The following is an 18,753-nucleotide window of genomic DNA, read 5'->3' as shown; positions in this document are numbered from 1 at the left end:
AGCTCAGGCACAGAAGGCACACTGCTCTTTACCGTTCTAGAGGACAGTATAGAGGGCGTTACCTGAGGATTCCACTAATGTTGCTGGGGTAGAATGCAAGGTACCATCCAGCTGGTCCTTTGTTGTTGTCTCTTGGGACCCTGTGGTACCTCCAACTAGTCGTGATTTTTTTCCCCTGAAATCAACGAACAATGGAGCTCCTGGAATCAATTAGGCCGCATTCCAACTCTGTCAGGCAGATCCATCTCTGAACCTTCCCCAATGTGTGAGAACCTGTGCCTGTGTGGCACTGTCTTTCACTCACCAGGGCCCTCACACATGCCCTCCCTACATCTAGGCCACTTTTCTCTCTCAAGTCAACCATTCAATCAATCCCACAGGCTCCAGTTTAAATGTCACTTCATCAGAGCAACCTTTCTGAATAACCCCAGAATAGAGAAAGTGCCTTGATTTATTCTCTTGTAGCCTCCTGTAGCCTGCTGTACTTTTCCTTCATAATACTTGTCTGTTTATGATATTATGATCTAGTTAGGATGAGATAAATGTATTATTATCTGATCAACAACTGCCTTCTTCCACTAAGCCATGTTGCACTATAAAGTCAAGGACAGTGATTGTTTAGATTCACCATCATATCCCCAGAGCCTAGGGCAATGCTTGCTACATAGGACATACTCAGAATATATTTGTGGAATATAACTGAATATTATATCATCAACAATTACTGTTATTTTGAAATAAAATGAATGGACCTATCTGAATATGTTGCACTCCTACTTAAACCACTCCCAACACCCGCCCCAACAAAGACATTAAAACACTCTTCTGATGGGGAAAAGATGCACATAGTCCTCTAAAAGAATTTTTTACTTACCCATTCTTATTTTTAATTAAAGAAAACTTTTAAGCATGCACCCCAATATATGTATGTGTATTTATAAACTATATATATGTACTACTGTTACCGGCTGAGAAAGCTGTTTTTCCCAGGATCATGTCTCAGAGGTGACAAATAAGCCAGCAGACAAGAGTATGGAGCAACCAATGAAGTTCTTTTCTTTTTTAATTTTATTTTGGTATCTTTAATCTACAATTATATGGGGAACATTATGTTTACTAGACTCCCCCCTTCACCAAGTTCCCCCACAAACCCCATTACAGTCACTGTCAATCAGCATAGTAAGATGCTGTAGAATCACTACTTGTCTTCTCTGTGTTGCACAGCCCTCCCCGTGCCTCCCCCAACATTATACATGCTAATGGTAATTCCCCCTTTCTTCTCCCCCACCCCACTTATCCCTCCCTTCCCCCCCATCCTCCACAGTCCCTTTCCCTTTGGTAACTGTTAGTACATTCTTGGGCTCTGTGAGTCTGCTGCTGTTTTGTTCCTTCAGTTTTTGCTTTGTTCTTATACACCACATATGAGTGAAATCGTTTGGTACTTGCCTTTCTCCGCCTGGCTTATTTCACTGAGCATAATACCCTCTAGCTCTATCCATGTTGTTGCAAATGGTAGAATTTGTTTTCTTCTTATGGCTGAATAGTATTCCATTGCGTATATGTACCACAACTTCTTTCTCCATTCATCTACTGATGGACACTGAGGTTGCTTCCATTTCTTGGCTATGTAAATAGTGCTGCAATAAACATAGGGGTGCATCTGTCTTTTGCAAACTGGGCTGCTGCATTCTTAGGGTAAATTCCTAGAAGTGGAATTCCGGGTTAAATGGTATTTCTATTTTGAGCTTTTTGAGGAACCTCCGTACTGCTTTCCACAATGGTTAAACTAATTTACACTCCCACCAGCAGTGTAGGAGGGTTCCCCTTTCTCCACAACCTCGCCAACATTTGTTGTTGTTTGTCTTTTGGATGGTGGCGACCCTTACTGGCGTGAGGTGATATCTCATTGTGGTTTTAATTTGCATTTCTCTGATGACTAGCGATGTGGAGCATCTTTTCATGTGCCTGTTGGCAATCTGAATTTCTTCTTTAAAGAAGTGTCTGTTCAGCTCCTCCATTCATTTTTTAATCAAGTTATTTGCCCTTTGTTTGTTGAGGTGCATGAGCCCTTTATACATTTTGGATGTCAACCCTTTATCGGATCTGTCATTTATGAATATATTCTCCCACACTGTAGGATGCCTTTTTGTTCTGTTGGTGGTGTCCTTTGCTGGATAGAAGCTTTTCACCTTGATATAGTCCCACTTGTTCATTTTTGCTTTTGTTTCCCTTGCCCGGGGAGATATGTTCATGAAGAAGTCACTCATGTTTATGTCTTAGAGATTTTTGCCTATGTTTTTTTCTAAGAGTTTTATGGTTTCATGGGTTGCATTCATGTCCCTGATCCATTTCGAATTCACTTTTGTATATGGGGTTAGACAATAATTCAGTTTCATTCTCCCACATGCAGCTGTCCAGTTTTGCCAACACCAGCTGTTGAAGAGGCTGTCATTTCCCCATTGTATGTCCATGGCTCCTTTATTGTATATTAATTGACCATATATGTTTGGGTTAATGTCTGGAGTCTATTCTGTTCCACTGGTCTGTGGTTCTGTTCTTGTGCCAGTACCAAATTGTCTTGATTACTGTGGCTTTGTAGTAGAGCTTGAAGTTGAGGAGCAAGATACCACCCCCCACTTTATTCTTCCTTCTCAGGATTGCTTTGGCTATTCGGGGTCTTGGATGGTTCCATATGAATTTTTGAACTATTTGTTCCAGTTTGTTGAAGAATGCTGTTGGTAATTTGATAGGGATTGCATTGAATCTGTAGATTGCTTTGGGCAGGATGGCCATTTTGAGAATATTAATTCTTCCTAGCCAAGATCATGGGATGAGTTTCCATTTGTTAGTGTCCTCTTGAATTTCTCTTAAGAGTGTCTTGTAATTTTTAGGCTATAGGTCTTTCACTTCCTTGGTTAGTTTATTCCTAGGTATTTTATTCTTTTTAATGCAATTGTGAATGGAATTGTTTTCCTGATTTCTCTTTCTGTTAGTTCATTGTTAGTGTGTAGGAAAGCCTCAGATTTCTGTGTATTAATTTTGTGTCCTATAACTTTGCTGAATTCCAATATTAGTTCTAGTAGTTTTGGAGTGGAGTCTTTAGGGTTTTTTATGCACAATATCATATCATCTGCAAATAGTGACAGTTTGACTTCTTATTTACCGATCTGAATTGCTTGTATTTCTTTGTTTTTTCTAATTGCCATGGCTAGGACCGCCAGTACTATGTTGAATAAAAGTAGGGAAAGTGAGCATCCTTGTCTTGTTCCCAATCTTAAAGGAAAAGCTTTCAGCTTCTCACTGTTAAGTATGATGTTGGCTGTGGGTTTATCATATATGGCCTTTATTATGTTGAGGTACTTGCACTCTATAACCATTTTTTTTAGAGTTTTTACCATGAAAGGATGTTGAATTTTGTCGAATGCTTTTTCAGCATCTATGGAGATGATCATGTGGTTTTTGTTCTTCTTTTTGTTGATGTGGTGGATGATGTTGATGGATTTTCGAATGTTGTACCATCCTTGCATCCTGGGATGAATCCCACTTGGTCATGGTGTATGATCCTCTTGCTGTATTTTTCAATATGGTTTGCTAATATTTTGTTGAGTATTTTTGCATCTATGTTCATCAGGGATATTGGTCTGTAATTTTCTTTTTTGGTGGGGTCTTTGCCTGATTTTGGTATTAGGGTGATGCTGGCTTCATAGAATGAGTTTGGGAGTATTCCCTCCTCTTCTATTTTTTGGAAAACTTTAAGGAGAATGGGTATTATATCTTCTCTGTATGTCTGATAAAATTCTGCAGTAAATCCATCTGGCCCAGGGGTTTGCTCTTGGGTAATTTTTTGATTACCGCTTCAATTTCGTTGCTGATAATTGGTCTGTTCAGATTTTCTGTTTCTTTCTGGGTCAGTCTTGGAAGGTTGTATTTTTCTAGGAAGTTGTCCATTTCTTCTAGGTTTTCCAGCTTGTTAGCATATAGATAGATTTTCATAGTATTCTCTGATAATTCTTTGTATTTCTGTGGGGTCTGTAGTGATTTTTCCTTTCTCCTTTCTGATTCTGTTGATGTATATTGATTCTCTTTTTCTCTTTATACATCTGGCTAGGGGCTTAACTATTCTGTTTATTTTCTCAAAGAACCAGCTCTTGGTTTCCTTGATTTTTTCTATTGCTTTATTTTCCTCAATTTTATTTATGTCTTCTCTGATCTTTATTATGTCCCTCCTTCACTGACTTTAGGCCTCATTTGTTCTTCTTTTTTGAATTTCAATAATTGTGACTTTACATTATTCATTTGGGATTTTTCTTCCTTCTTTAGATATGCCTGGTTTGCTGTATACTTTCCTCTTAGAACTGCTTTCACTGCATCCCACAGAAGTTGGGGCTTTGTGTTGTTGTTGTCATTAGTCTCCTTATATTGCTTGATCTCTGTTTTAATTTGGTCATTGATCCATTCAGTATGTAGGAGCATGTTGTTAAGCCTCCATGTGTTTGTGAGGCTTTTTGCTTTCTTAGTACAATTTATTTCTAGTTTTATACCTTTGTGGTCTGAGAAGTTTGTTGGTAGAATTTCAATCTTTTTCAATTTACTGAGGGTCTTTTTGTGGCCTAGTATGTGGTCTATTCTGGAAAATGTTCCATGTGCACTTGAGAAGAATGTGTATCCTGCTGCTTTTGGGTGTAGAGTTCTGTAGATGTCTGTTAGGTCCATCTGTTATAGTGTGTTGCTCAGTGCCTCTGTGTCCTTACTTATTTTCTGTCTGGTGGATCTGTCCTTTGGAGTGAGTGGTGTGTTGAAGTCCCCCAAAATGAATGCATTACATTCTATTTCCTCCTTTAGTTCTGTTAGTATTTGTTTCACATATGTTGGTGCTCCTGTATTGGGTGCATATATATTTATAACAGTTATGTCCTCTTGTTGGACTGAGGATTTTTTTCATTATGTAATATCCTTCTTTATCTCTTGTTACTTCCTTTGTTTTAAAGTTTGTTTTGTCTGATACTAGTACTGCAACACCTGCTTTTTTCTCCCTGTTGTTTGCATGAAATATCTTTTTCCATCCCTTGGCTTTTAGTCTGTGCATGTCTTTCGGTTTGAGGTGCCTCTCTTGTAAGCAGCATATGAATGGGTCTTGCTTTTTTACCCATTCTATCACTCTATGTCTTTTGATTGGTGCATTCAGTCCATTTACATTTAGGGTATTTATTGAAAGGTATGTACTTATTGCCATTGCAGGCTTTAGATTCATGGTTACCAAAGGTTCAAGGTAAGCTTCTTTATTATCTAACTGTTTAACTTAACTCACTTATTGAGCTATTATGAACACTGTCTGTTGATTCTTTATTTCTCTCCCTCCTTAATCCTCCTCTCCATTTTTTATATTTTAGGTGTTTTATTCTGTGCTCTTTTGTGTTTCCTTTGACTGCTTTTGTAAGTAGGTGATTTTATTTTTTGCCTTTAGTTAGTATTTGGCTGGTCTGCTTTCTTTGGTATAATTTTATTTTCTCTGGTGACATCTGTTTAGTCTTAGGAGTGCTCCCGTCTAGAATAGTCCCTCTAAAATACCCTGTAGAGGTGGTTTGTGGGAGGCAAATTCCCTCAACTTTTGCTTGTCTGGGAATTATTTAATCCCTCCTTCATACTTAAATGATAATCATGCTGGATACAGTATCCTTGGTTCAAGGCCTTCTGTTTCATTGCATTAAATATATCATGCCATTCTCTTCTGGCCTGTAAGATTTCTGTTGAGAAGTCTGATGATAGCCTGATGGATTTTCCTTTGTAGGTGACCTTTTTTTCTCTCTCTTGCTGCCTTTAATACTCTGTCCTTGTCTTTGATCTTTGCCATTTTAATTATTATGTCTCTTGGTGTTGTCCTCCTTGGGTTCCCTTTGTTGGGAGTTCTGTGGGCTTCTGTGGTCTGAGATACTATTTCCTCCCCCAGTTTGGGGAAGTTTTCAGCAATTATTTCTTCAAAGACACGTTCTATCCCTTTTTCTCTCTCTTCTTCTTCTGGTACCCCTATAATGCAGATATTTTTCTGTTTGGATTGATCACACAGTTCTCTTAATATTCTTTCATTCTTGGAGATCCTTTTATATCTCTCTGCATCAGCTTCTCTGTGTTCCTGTTCTCTGATTGCTATTCCATTAATGGCCTCTTGCATCTCATCCAGTCTGCTCTTATGTTTTTTCAGAGGTTGTTTTATTTCTGTGTTCTCCCTCCAAACTTTATCCGTTAGCTCTTGCATTTTTCTCTGCAGCTCCATCGGCATGGTTATGACCTTTATTTTGAATTCTTTTTTCAGGAAGGTTGGTTAAATCTATCTCCCCAGGTTCCTTCTCAGGGGTTGTCTGGACTATTTTGGTCTGTATCAAATTCTTCTGCCTTTTCATGATGATAGAGGTAGACGTGGAGCAGTTGGCATGTGTGTCAGCTGGGAGAACAAAGTTCCTACTTGCTTGTTGGTCACCTTCCTTTCCTGTGAGAATGGCAACCCCTAGTGGCTTGTGCTGGAGAGCTGCATGCTGACGCAGGCCTCTGAGTCTGGCCTGGGTGGGTGGCTGAGGAGGAGGCTCTGTGCGGCTGCTGTGGGCATAGCCAGCCTCAGGCTGCTGCTCCAGTATGGCGGGTTCACACCAGAGCTGCAATGGATGGGAGGCTTTTTATCGCTGTGAGGGGCCTCAGAGCTGTGCTGCACTCTAGGGACTAGAGCACCTAAATTTCCCCGGGATTCCCAGGTGCTTGGCTGAGTGTGCTGGGATGCTTCTGTCCAGCTGTGTGGCCCCTGTCCCTTTAAGACTTTCAAAAAGCCCTCACTTTTCTTTTGTCCCAGGGGCTCTGGCTGTGGGAACCTGCTCACAGGTTTCACTGTTCTGTTTCCCTAATATCCAGCACACCACACACTGTGTATTTGTGCTCCTGGTGCAGATAACTAGGGCTGGGTATTTAGCAGTCTTGGGCTACCACTCCCTCCCCGCTCTGACTCCTCTCCTCCTGCCAGGGAGTTGGGGTGGTGGGTGCACTCAGGTCCTGCTGGGCCACTGCTTGTATCTTATCCACTTTGTGAGGCTCTGGGTTCTCGCAGGTGTAGATGTAGCCTGGCTGTTGTACTGTATCTTCTGGTCTCTCTTTTAGGAATAGTTGTATTTGTTGTATTTACAAAAATATATATGGTTTTGGGAAGAGATTTCTGCTGCCCTACTCACGCTGCCATCTTGGCTCCTCCCTTCTTCTGAAGTTCTTTTAATGGGTGAAAAGAGAAAGCTCCTGCTACTCAGGACGGGTGCCAAGAGAGGATACCCTGAGAGTTGTGGAGTCTGGGGTTTATATTGCCTCCTCACAGGAAGAAGTCCCACCCTCACCTGATCAAACAGAGAACTGAACTGAAGATATCACAACCCACTCTTGATTGGCTGAAAGTACAATGCTTCATTTTCAGAGGGCATAAGTAAGTGGCTGAGTTTGATTGGAGCTTTTTGAAACTTACAAGGGTCTTGAAACCTACAGGGGCCTTGAACTCTATTTGTATGCCTCCCTTTATTACCTGCCTCACTAATGTGCACACATACTTTATACATTATATATATATTCTAATACATAAACTTAAAAATACTCCAACATAGAAATTTGAAAAGAATGAAAAATAAATATGTCGATGTTCCAGTGTTTTCTTTCTGCACTGCAATGAATTGTTTTGTGAACTTCTCAAAATAACAGTCCTTCATATTAGACTCTCCCATCTTTAGTTGAATCTAGACTCTTTTGGTCCTTTTATCATAGATGTTATTTTCCAACAGTTTATTCATCTTGTCTGAGAATTGCCCAAATCTACTTGCAAGTTTTAGGGGACTTTTAATGTCTAAGCTTGGATACCCAGTTCTGTGGTCACATTCTCAAAACTGCTGAAGACATCACATATTTTCAGAATATTGGAACCCCTAGGGTTAGAGAAAATCCTATGTCAGCCCAAAGACTCCTAATAACAAATCTTATATTAAAAGAATCTCAAAAAAAAGAATCTCTAGAAACCACTTGAAGAGTAACTACCATCTGTGTGGAATGGAATCAATAAGACCACCAGTATGTTATGAGGGAACAGCACAAAATGGATAGCTCAAAGTGAAAGGGGAACCCTCCTACACTGTTGGTGGGAATGTTAATTAGTTCCACCATTGTGGAAAACAATATAGAGGTTCCTCAAAAAACAAAAGTAGAAATGCCATTTGACCCAGAAATTCCACTCTTAGGAATTTACCCAAAGAAAACAAGATCCCAGATTCAAAGAGATATGCACCCCTATGTTTATTGCAGCACTATTTACTATAGCTAATAAATGGAAGCAACCTAAGTGCCATGAGTAGATGAATGGATAAAGAAGATGTGGTACATATACACAATGGAATATTATTCAGCCATAAGAAGAAATCAAATCCTACCATTTGCAACAACATGGATGGAGCTAGAGGGTGTTATGCTCAGTGAAATAAGCCAGGTGGAGAAAGACAAGTACCAAATGATTTCACTCATATGTGGAGTATAAGAACAAAGAAAAACTGAAGGAACAAAACAGCAGCAGAATCACAGAATCTAAGAATGGACTAACGGTTACCAAAGGGAAAAGGACTGGGCAGGAGGGGTGGGAAGGGAGGGATAAGGGCAGGGAAAAGAAAGGGGGCCTTACAATTAGCACGTATAATGTTGGGGGGGGGCATAGGTAGAGATGTGCAACACAGAGAAGACAAGTAGTGAGTCTACAGCATCTTACTATGCTGATGAACAGTGACTGTAATTGGGTTTGTGGGGGGGCACTTGGTGAAGGGGGGAGTCTAGTAACCATAATGTTCTTCATGTAATTGTAGATTAGTGATAATAAAATGAATTAAAAATAAAAAAGAAGATGTGGTACATATACACAATGGAATATTATTCAGTCATAAGAAGAAAAGAAATCCTACCATTTGCAACAACATGGATGGAGCTAGAGGGTATTATGCTCAGTGAAATAAGCCCGGTGGAGAAATACAAATACCAAATGATTTTACTCATGTGTGGAGTATAACAACAAAGCAAAAACTGAAGGAACAAAACAGCAGCAGACTCGACTCACAGACTCCAAGAATGGACTAGTGGTTACCACAGGGAAGGGGTTGGGGAGGGTGGGTAGGGAGGGAGGGAGAAGGGGATTAAAGGACATTATAATTAGCACATGTAATATAGGTAAGTCATGGGGAAGGCAGTATAGCACAGAGAAGACAAGTAGTGACTCTATAGCATCTTACTATGCTGATAGACAGTGACTGCAAGGGGGGTTAGGACTTGATAATATGGATGACTGTTGAAACCACAATATTATTCATGTGAAACCTTCATAAGATTGTATGTCAATGATATATTAATAAAAAATGGATAGCTCAAAGTTTTGAAGTAATAGCTGTAAGCAGTTTTGTGGCTCTTGGACTGGACTATCCAAATGATCCATTGCTGAGGTCTGTCAAACCATGCCCTCCATGAATAATGCTGCTATGCATAATGAAATAATATAACACTATCTTTGTAACAGTTACACACACACACACACACACACACACATACACAAAAACACACATGCACACACCACTTTTTAAAAAAATTTTGGTATCATTAATGTACAATCACATGAGCAACATTGTGGTTACTGGATTCCCCCCATTATCAAGTCCCCACCACATACCCCATTACAGTCACTGTCCGTCAGCATAGTAAGATGCTATAGAATCACTACTTGTCTTCTCAGTGCTACTGCCTTCGTTGTGTCCCCGCTACATTATGTGTGCTAATAGTAATGTCCTTTATTCTCCTTCTCCCTCCCTTCCCCCACTCAGTCCCTGTCCCTTATGGCAACTGTTAGTCCAATCTTGGATTCTGTGAATCTGCTGCTGTTTTGTTCCTTCAGTTTTTGCTTTGTTCTTATGCTCCACAGATGAGTGAAATCATTTGGTACTTGTATTTCTCCACCGGGCTTATTTCACTGAGCATAATACCCTCTAGCTCCGTCCATGTTGTTGCAAATGGTAGGATTTCTTTTCTTCTTATGGCTAAATAATATTCCATCGTGTATATGTACCACATCTTCTTTATCCATTCTTTTATTGATGGACACTTAGGCTGCTTCCATAACTTGGCTATTGTAAATAATGCAGCAGTAAACACAGAAGTGCATATATCTTTCCAGGTCAGGGATCTTGTTTTCTTCTGGTAAATTCCTAGAAGTATAATTACTGGGTTGAATGATAAGTCTATTTTTACTCCTTTAAGGAACCTCCATACTGCTTTCCATAGTGGCTGCACCAATTGACATTCCCACCAACAGTGGAGGAGGATTCCCTTTTCTCCACATCCTTGTCAATACTTGTTATTTCTTATCTTTTGGATTGTGGCCATTCTGACTGGTGTGAGGTGATATCTCATTGTGGTTTTTATTTATGTTTCCTTGATGATTTGCAATGTGAAGTGTCTTTTATGTGCCTGTTGGTCATCTGCATTTCTTCTTTGGAGAAATGTCTGTTCAGGTCCTCTGCCCATTTTAAAAAATGGTTATTTGTTTTATTGGTGTTGAGGCATATGAGTTCTTTATATAATTTGGATGTTAACCCCTTATTGGATAAAATATTTACAAATATATTCTCCCATACTGTAAGTTGACTTTTTGTTCTTCTGATGGTATCTTCTGCTGTACAAAGACTTTTAGCTTGATATAGTCCCACTTGTTCATATTTGTTGCCCTTGACTGAGGAGATGTGTCCAGGAAAAATTTGCTCATATTTATGTTCAAGAAATTTTTGTTTGTCTTTTCTTCTAAGAGTTTTACAGTTTCATGTCTTACATTCAGGTCTTTGACCACTTTGATTTTACTTTTGTGTATGGAGTTAGGCAGTACTATCCAGTTTCATTCTCTTGAATGTAGCTGTCCAGTTTTCTGAACACAATTTTTTGAAGAGGCTGTCTTTTCCCCATTGTATATTTATGGCTTTTTTATTGTATATTAATTGACCGTATATGCATGACTTTATATCTGAGCTCTCTATTCTGTTCCATTGATCTATGGGTCTGTTCTTGTGCCAGTATCAAATTGTTTTGATTACTATAGCTTTGTAGTAGAGCTTGAAGTCAGGGACTGTAATCCCTCCAGCTTTGTTCTTCTTTCTCAGGATTGCTTTGGCTATTTGGGGTCTTTTGTGGTTTCATATGAATTTTAGAACTATTTGTTCTAGTTCATTGAAAAATTATGTTGGAATTTTGATAAGTATTGCATTGAATCTGTAAATTGCTTTGGGAAGGATGGCCATTTTGACAACATTAATTCTTCCTACCCATGAGCGTGGGATAGATTTCCATTTGCTGGTGTCTTCTTTAATTTCTCCAATGAGTGTTATATAGTTTTCAGAGTACAGGTCTTTCACCTCCTTGGCTAGGTTTATTCCCACGTATTTTATTCTTTTTGATGCAATTGTAAATAGATTTGTTCTCCTGATTTCTCTTTCTGCTAGTTCATTGTTAGTATATAGGAGTGTAACAAATTTCTGTGTATTAATTTTGTATCCTGCAACTTTGTTGAATTCAGTTATTAGCTCTAGTAGTTTTTTGGTGGAGTCTTTAAGGTTTTCTATGTATAATATCATGTCATCTGAAAATAGTGACAGTTAATTTCTTCCTTACCATTTTGGATGTCTTTTATCTCTTTGCGTTGTCTGATTGCCATGGCTAGGACTTCCAGTATTATGTTGAATTACAGTTGTAAGAATGGGCATCCTTGTCTTGTTCTCAAAGTTAGAGGAAAAACTTTCAGCTTATGTATGATGTTGGCTTTCGGTTTGTCATATATGGCCTTTATTATATTGAAGTACATACCCTCTATACCCATTTTGAGTTTTTATCATGAATGTGTGTTGAATTTTGTCAAATGGTTTTTCACCATCAATTGAGATTATCATGTGATTTTTATCATTCTTTTTGTTAATATGATGTATGATACTGATTGATTTATGGGTTCATCTTATTTCTAGCTCTCTGAGCTTCTTGGATCTGTATGTCTGTTTCTTTCCCCAGATTAGGGAAGTTTTCAGCCATTATTACTTCAAATAAGTTTTCTGGCTCTTTCTCTTTTCTCCTTCTGGGACGCCTATAAATATGGATGTTATTCCACTTGATGTTGTTGCAGAGATTCTTTAAGTTACCTTCATTTTTTTAAAAATTCATTTTCCTTTTTGATGCCCTATCTAGGTGAGTTCTATTTCTTTACCTTCCTGATCACTCATCTAATCTTTAGCTTTATCCAGTCTGTTGCTGAAGTCTTTGAGTGTATTTTTTTCAGTAGAATTATTGTATAGCTCTATAACAACCATTTGGAAGTTTCTCTTATTAATTTTCTTTGTTGGGAATCTCTTTGTGTTCATTCATTCTTCTCCCATGTTCAGTGAGTATCATATGACCTTATTTTGAACTCTTTGTCAGGTAGATTTTCTCCGTTTCATTAATGTCTGTTTCTGATGTTTTGCTTATTCTTTCATTTGGAACATATTCCTCTGTCTCCTCATTTTGCCTGACTTTCTGTGTTTATTTCTATGTATTAGGCAAAACAATTACCTCTCTCAGTGTTGAAGGAGCAACCTGTGTAGGAGATGTCACATAGAGCCCAGAAGCACAATCCCTTCTGACCGCCAGAGCTAGGTGCTCAAGAGTGATCTCCTGTGATACCTGTGTGTACCCATCTGTGGCACAGGGGTAAGTAGGGCTGGTACCCAGCCTGGCTTCAATATGTAGCTATGCTAAGGTGTGGGTGTGGGTAGGGTTTGCACCTGGCCTGGCTGTGATGCATAGCCGAGGTAAGGTGTAAGGGTGGGTGGGGCTGGAGCATGGCCTGGTTGTTATGTGGAGCTGCCCTGCAGTGCAGGGATGGATGATCAGTTTATTTTGATTATGCAGGCATACTTTGTTTATTAAGCTTCATTTTATTCCATTTTGCAGATATTATGTTTTTACAAATTGAAGGCTATGGAAAATCTGCATCAAGATAGTCTATTGGTGACATTTTCAAACAGTATTTGCTCTCTTCATGTCTCTGCATCACATTTTGGTAATTCAATCAATATTTCAAAGTTTTTATTATTATTATATTTGTTAAAGTGAACTGTGACAAGTGATCTTTAATGTTACTATTGTATTTGGGGTGCCACAAACTGCACCCATATAAGACAGCAAACTTAACCTCTAAATATGTGTGTTCTGATGGTTGCACTTGATGGGTCATCCCCCCGATCTCTCTCCTTTTCCTCAGGCCTGCCTATTACCTGAGATATAAGAATACTGAGAATAGGCCAATTAATAACCCTACAATAGGAAGGCACTTCAAAAGGAAAAATAATAGGCTGGAAAACAGGCCCCTTGTGCCAGTTAACCAAGTTGTTAGTGCAAAGGAAAAATTCTTGAAGGAAATCAAAAGCGTGACTCCAGTGAACACATGAATGATAATAGAGGAAAGCAGACTTATTGTTCATGTGGAGAAAGTTTGAGTGATCTGGATATGAGGTCAAACCAACCACATTTCCTTAAGCTAAAGTCTAATCCATAAAGGCCCTAACTCTCTTTAATTCTGTGAAGGCTGAGAGAGATGAGAAAGCTGCAGAAGAAGTTTGAAGCTGGAAGAGATTGATTCATGAAGTTTAAGGAAAGAAGCTACCTGTCTCCATAACACAAAAGTACAAGGTGGGACAGCAAGTACTGATGTAGAAGTTGCAGCAAGTTATGCAGAAGATCTAGCTAAGTTAGTTAATGGAGTTGGCTACACTAAACAATGTATTTTCAATGTAGACAAAACAATCTTCTGTTTGTAAGAAGATACCATCTAGGACTTTCACAGCTAAAGAGGAGAAGACAATGCCAGGCTTCAAAACTTCAAAAGATAGATTGGCTCTCTTGTTAGGGGCTAAAACAGCTGGTGAATTTAAGTGGAAGCCAATGTTCATTGACCATTCCAAAAATCTTGGGTCCCTTAAGAAGTATGCTAAATTTCTTCTGCTTGTGCTCTGTAAATGGAACAACAAAATCTCAATGACAGTATATCTGTTAGTTATTATGTTTTAATTCTGGATAGGATAGGAGGAAGTGAACCCTTCACATAGTTGTGTAATTATTCCACAAGGGATGGTTAGAGCATTGATTACCAGTTTGTGTATTGTTTTAAAGTTTCAGAAGCTATTTTTGAAAAAAATCATGTGCCGTGAAAAAAATCATGCCACCATATGACAAACATGTCAAGGCAAAATACTGGGGAAAAGACAATATTTTCAACAAATAGCGCTGAAACAACTGATTATCCATCTGGGACAAAATGAACCTTGAACTTACATTACATGCAAACAATAAGACAGATCATAAATGTAAATGTAAAGACAGAAAGCCTAAAATGTCTATAATAAAACAAAGGAGAAAATTTTGGGACCTTGAGTTAAACAAAGATTCTCATATCAGTAACACATAAAAAGCATGAGCCATACTGGATGATCAATTGGACTTCACAAAATTAAAAACTTTTTTTTAATGTACAATCTTAAATTGGTTTCAAGTATACAACAGAATGGTTCAACAGTTACCCATATTATTAAATCCATACCCCACCAGTGCAGTTACTATCTGTCAACATAGGAACATGTTACAGAATCATTGACTGTATTCTCCATTCTGCACTTCCATCTCCATGACCCACTTATATTATTAATGAGAATTTTTGAACCCCTTTATGCCCCTCCCCCTCCCCACCTACCCATCCCAACCTCTCCACTATGTTTTTTTTTTTCAATTCAGACCTATATTTAATGCCAATTTTTATAGAACATGGGGGATTTATGCAGTGGGTATATCTGTAGCAACAATGATAATACTAATAACAAGAATTCAATGAAATATATTTTTATTGTATATTTTTTATTGAAGTATAGTTGATGCACAATAATATATTGGCTTCACATATACAACAGAGTGGTTCAACAATTATTATTAAATCCTACCCCCAACTAGTGCAGTTACTACTTGTCAACATAGAAAGATGTTGCAGAGCAATTTGGCTATATTCTCCTTGTCACACTACCATCCTTATGACCAACTTTTGGAATGTTAAGATATTCTATATTTTGATTGTGGTGGTAGTTACATGACTACATATTTGTTAGAACTGAGATTTTTATGCCCCTTTATATTCCCTCCCCCTCCCCACTCACCCACCCCAATCCTTTCCAGCATGGTAACCACCAGTCTCTTCTCAGTGTCTGAGTCTACTGCTGTTTTGTTCATTTTGTTTTGTTTTGTTTTTAGATTCCACAAATAAGTGAAATCATATGGTATTTATCCTTCTCTGCCTGGCTTATTTTACTTAGCATAATACCCTCTAGGTCCATCCATGTTGTCACATATGGCAGGATATCTTTTTTTTATGGCAGAAAAATATTCCATTGTGTATATGTACCACTTCTTCTTTATCCATGCATCTATGGATGGACCCTTTAGTTGCTTACGTATCTTGGCTATTGCAAATAATGTGGCAATAAACATAGGGGTGCATATATTTTTTCAAATCAGAGATTTTGTTTTCTTCAGGTAAATTCCTAGAAGTGCAGTTACTGGGTCATGTGGTGTTTCTATTTTTAGTTTTTTGAAGAACCTCTATACTGCTTTCCATAGTGGTTGCACCAATTTAGATTTCCACCAATAGTGTAGGATGGTTCCCTTTTCTCCACATCCTCAGCAACCCTTGTTATTTCTTGTCTTTTGGATAGTGGCCATTCTAACTGGTGTGAAGTGAAATCTCATTGTGGTTTTGATTTGCATTTCCCTGATGATTAGCAATGCAGAGCATCTTTTCATGTGCCTGTTGGCCATCTGTATTTCTTCTCTGGAAAAATGTCTGTTTGGTCCTCTGCCCATTTTTTAATCAGACTATTTTTTTTTTTTGGTGTTGAGTCACATGAGTTCTTTATATATTTTGGATGTTAACTCCTTATCAGATTAATCATTTATGAATATATACTCCCATACTGTGTTTCCTTTTTGTTCTGCTGATGGTGTCCTTATATGCTCAGAACTTTTTTAGTTTGATATAGTTCCATTTGTTCATTTTTAATTTTGTTTCCCTTGCCCAGAGAGATGTGCCCATAAACAAAGTTGCTCATACTTATGTTCAAGAGATTTTGCTTATGTTTTCTTCTAAGAGTTTTATGGTTTCATGTCTTACATTTAAGTCTTGATCCATTTTGAGTTTACTTTTGTATATGGAGTTAGACAATAATCCAGTTTCATTCTCTTGCATGTGGCTGTCCAATTTCCCCAATACTATTTAGTAAAGAGACTGTCTTTTCTCCAGTGTACATTCATGGCTCCTTTATCATATATTGGCCATATCAGCATGGGTTTATTTCTGGGTTCTCTATTCTGTCCCATTGATCTATGGGTCTGCTGTGCCAGTATCACAATGTTTTGATTACTGTGGCTTTGTAGTATAGCTTGAAGTCAGGAGGCATAATGCCCCCAACTTTGTTCTTCTTTCTCAAGACTGCTCTGGCTATTAGGGATCTTTTGTTGTTCCATATGAATTTTAGGATTATTTTCTTCTGGCTTACTGAAAAATGCAATTGGTATTTTGATAGGGATTGCATTGAATCTGTAAATTGCTTTGTGGAGGATGACCATTTGGACAATACTAATTCTTCCTATCCATGAGCATGGGATAGATTTCCATTTATATGTGTCTTCTTTTCTTTGTCTCATCAGTGTCATTGTTTTCAGAGTACAGGTCTTTCACATACTTGGTTAAGTTTATTCCCAGATATTTTATTGTCTTTGATGCAATTGTCAATGGAATTATTTTCTTGATTTCTCCTTCTGCTAGTTCCTTGTTAGTATATAGAAATACAACAGATTTCTGTATGTTAAATAATGCCACTATGTTTCTCTAGGAGACTCAGGTTATCATTGCATGGACACTATCTTAATCTTTTTCCTCTGTCATCAAACATCCTGTGTCTTCTTCACTTTTACTCTCATTTGTTGACCTTGATCCATATTTTATTGAGAAAATAGAAACCAACACAGAAAATTGCCACTTCCTCCCACCACGAGTTGACAATCCTACCTATACTCTCACCCATATTTTCCTCTGGCTTTCTCTTAACAGCTGAGTAAGCACACATACTCCTAATAAAGGCCAGTTTGTCAACATAGGCCTTGAGGATTATCCCCCTTACCTCTCAAGAAACTTGCTCTTTGAGTTGGTTATTCTCTCTTTCTTTTGTATTAGTATCTCTGTTTTTAGGCAATCATTCCATCAGCATAAAACATCTACTAGCTCATATCTTTTTAAAGAAAAAAATTTTTAAATCTAGATCACCCCTCAGCCACTGTTCTGCTTCTCTGACTCCTTTCATAACAAAACTTCCTAATAGAGTTGTCTGTAGTTGATGTCTCCACATCTTCACTTCTTCATTTCTCTTCAGTGCACTCTTTTCTGGCTTCCATCTGCATCACTGTTCTTGAGAGGTTGTTCCTGTTAAGATCAATAATTACCTCACTATTGCTAAGTTCAATTGTCACTGCTTTGTTTTCATTTTACTTGACTCCCCAAGATCACTCATTTCTTTTTGAAATATTCCTCTCCTGGCTTTTGTATTTGTCAGCTTGGACTGCCATAACAAATATAATAGACCGGGTGGCTTAAAAAACAGAAATTTATTCCTCACAATTCTGGATGCTAGGAAGTCAAAGATCAAGGTCTGACATTGTTTGATTTCTGTTGAGGTCTCTTCCCTGATGGCCACCTTCTCACTGTGTCCTCATAAGGAGAGAGATTGAGAAAGATAACACTGGTTTCTCTTCCTCTTCTTCTTCTCCTCCTCCTCCTCCCCCTCCCCTCCTCCTCCCCCTCCCCTCCCCCTCCCCTCCTCCTCCCCCTCCCCTCCCCCTCCCCCCCTCCTCCCCTCCTCCTCCCCACTCCTCCTCCCCCTCCCCCTCCCCACTCCTCCTCCCCCTCCCCCTCCCCCTCCTCCCCTCCCCTCCCCCTCCCCTCCTCCTCCCCCTCCCCTCCCCCTCCCCCTCCTCCTCCCCCTCCCCCTCCTCCTCCTCCCCCTCCTCCTCCCCCTCCTTCTCCCCCTCCTCCTCCTCCTTTCTTCTTCTTCTTCTTCCTTTCTTCTTCACAAACCTTATCAGACTGGGGCTTAACCCTTATAACCTTATTTAACCTTAATCACTTCCTAAAGACCCTGTTTTCACATGTAGTCATATTTGGAGTTAGAGCTGCAAAATATGAATTTTGGGGGAGCCCAAATCAGTTCATAGCCCCTTCCATGACAGTAGTCTCTCCTGGTTTTTGTTCCTACCTTAGCTGGTTGCTCCACCTTTGGTTCCGTTTTTTGCTCCTCATCCTATAACTGACTGCAGAGGTTGGCATTCCTCCATATTCTTTGGGGACCCTTTTCTCTTGCTACATTCTCTCCCTAGAAAGGCCATCTGATGCTGATGCTGATGTTGACGATCTTATTTCCAGGTGTCCACTTGAAATCACCACGCTGATATTTCACAGTAATATCAAACAACATGTTGAAAATGAAACAACTGATTTTTTTTTTTACCAAAAATTGCTTCCCATCCACAAGCTATCTTCCCCATTCCAGTTAATGGTATCAACATCCAGCCACACAGTTTTTCTACCAGACACCTATGAATTCC

The sequence above is a fragment of the Manis javanica genome, chromosome X (genome assembly GCF_040802235.1).
Source record: "Manis javanica isolate MJ-LG chromosome X, MJ_LKY, whole genome shotgun sequence".
In the NCBI taxonomy this organism is placed as follows: Eukaryota; Metazoa; Chordata; class Mammalia; order Pholidota; family Manidae; genus Manis; species Manis javanica.
The sequence above is the reverse complement of the archived record's forward strand: the minus strand, read 5'-3'. Positions refer to the sequence as shown.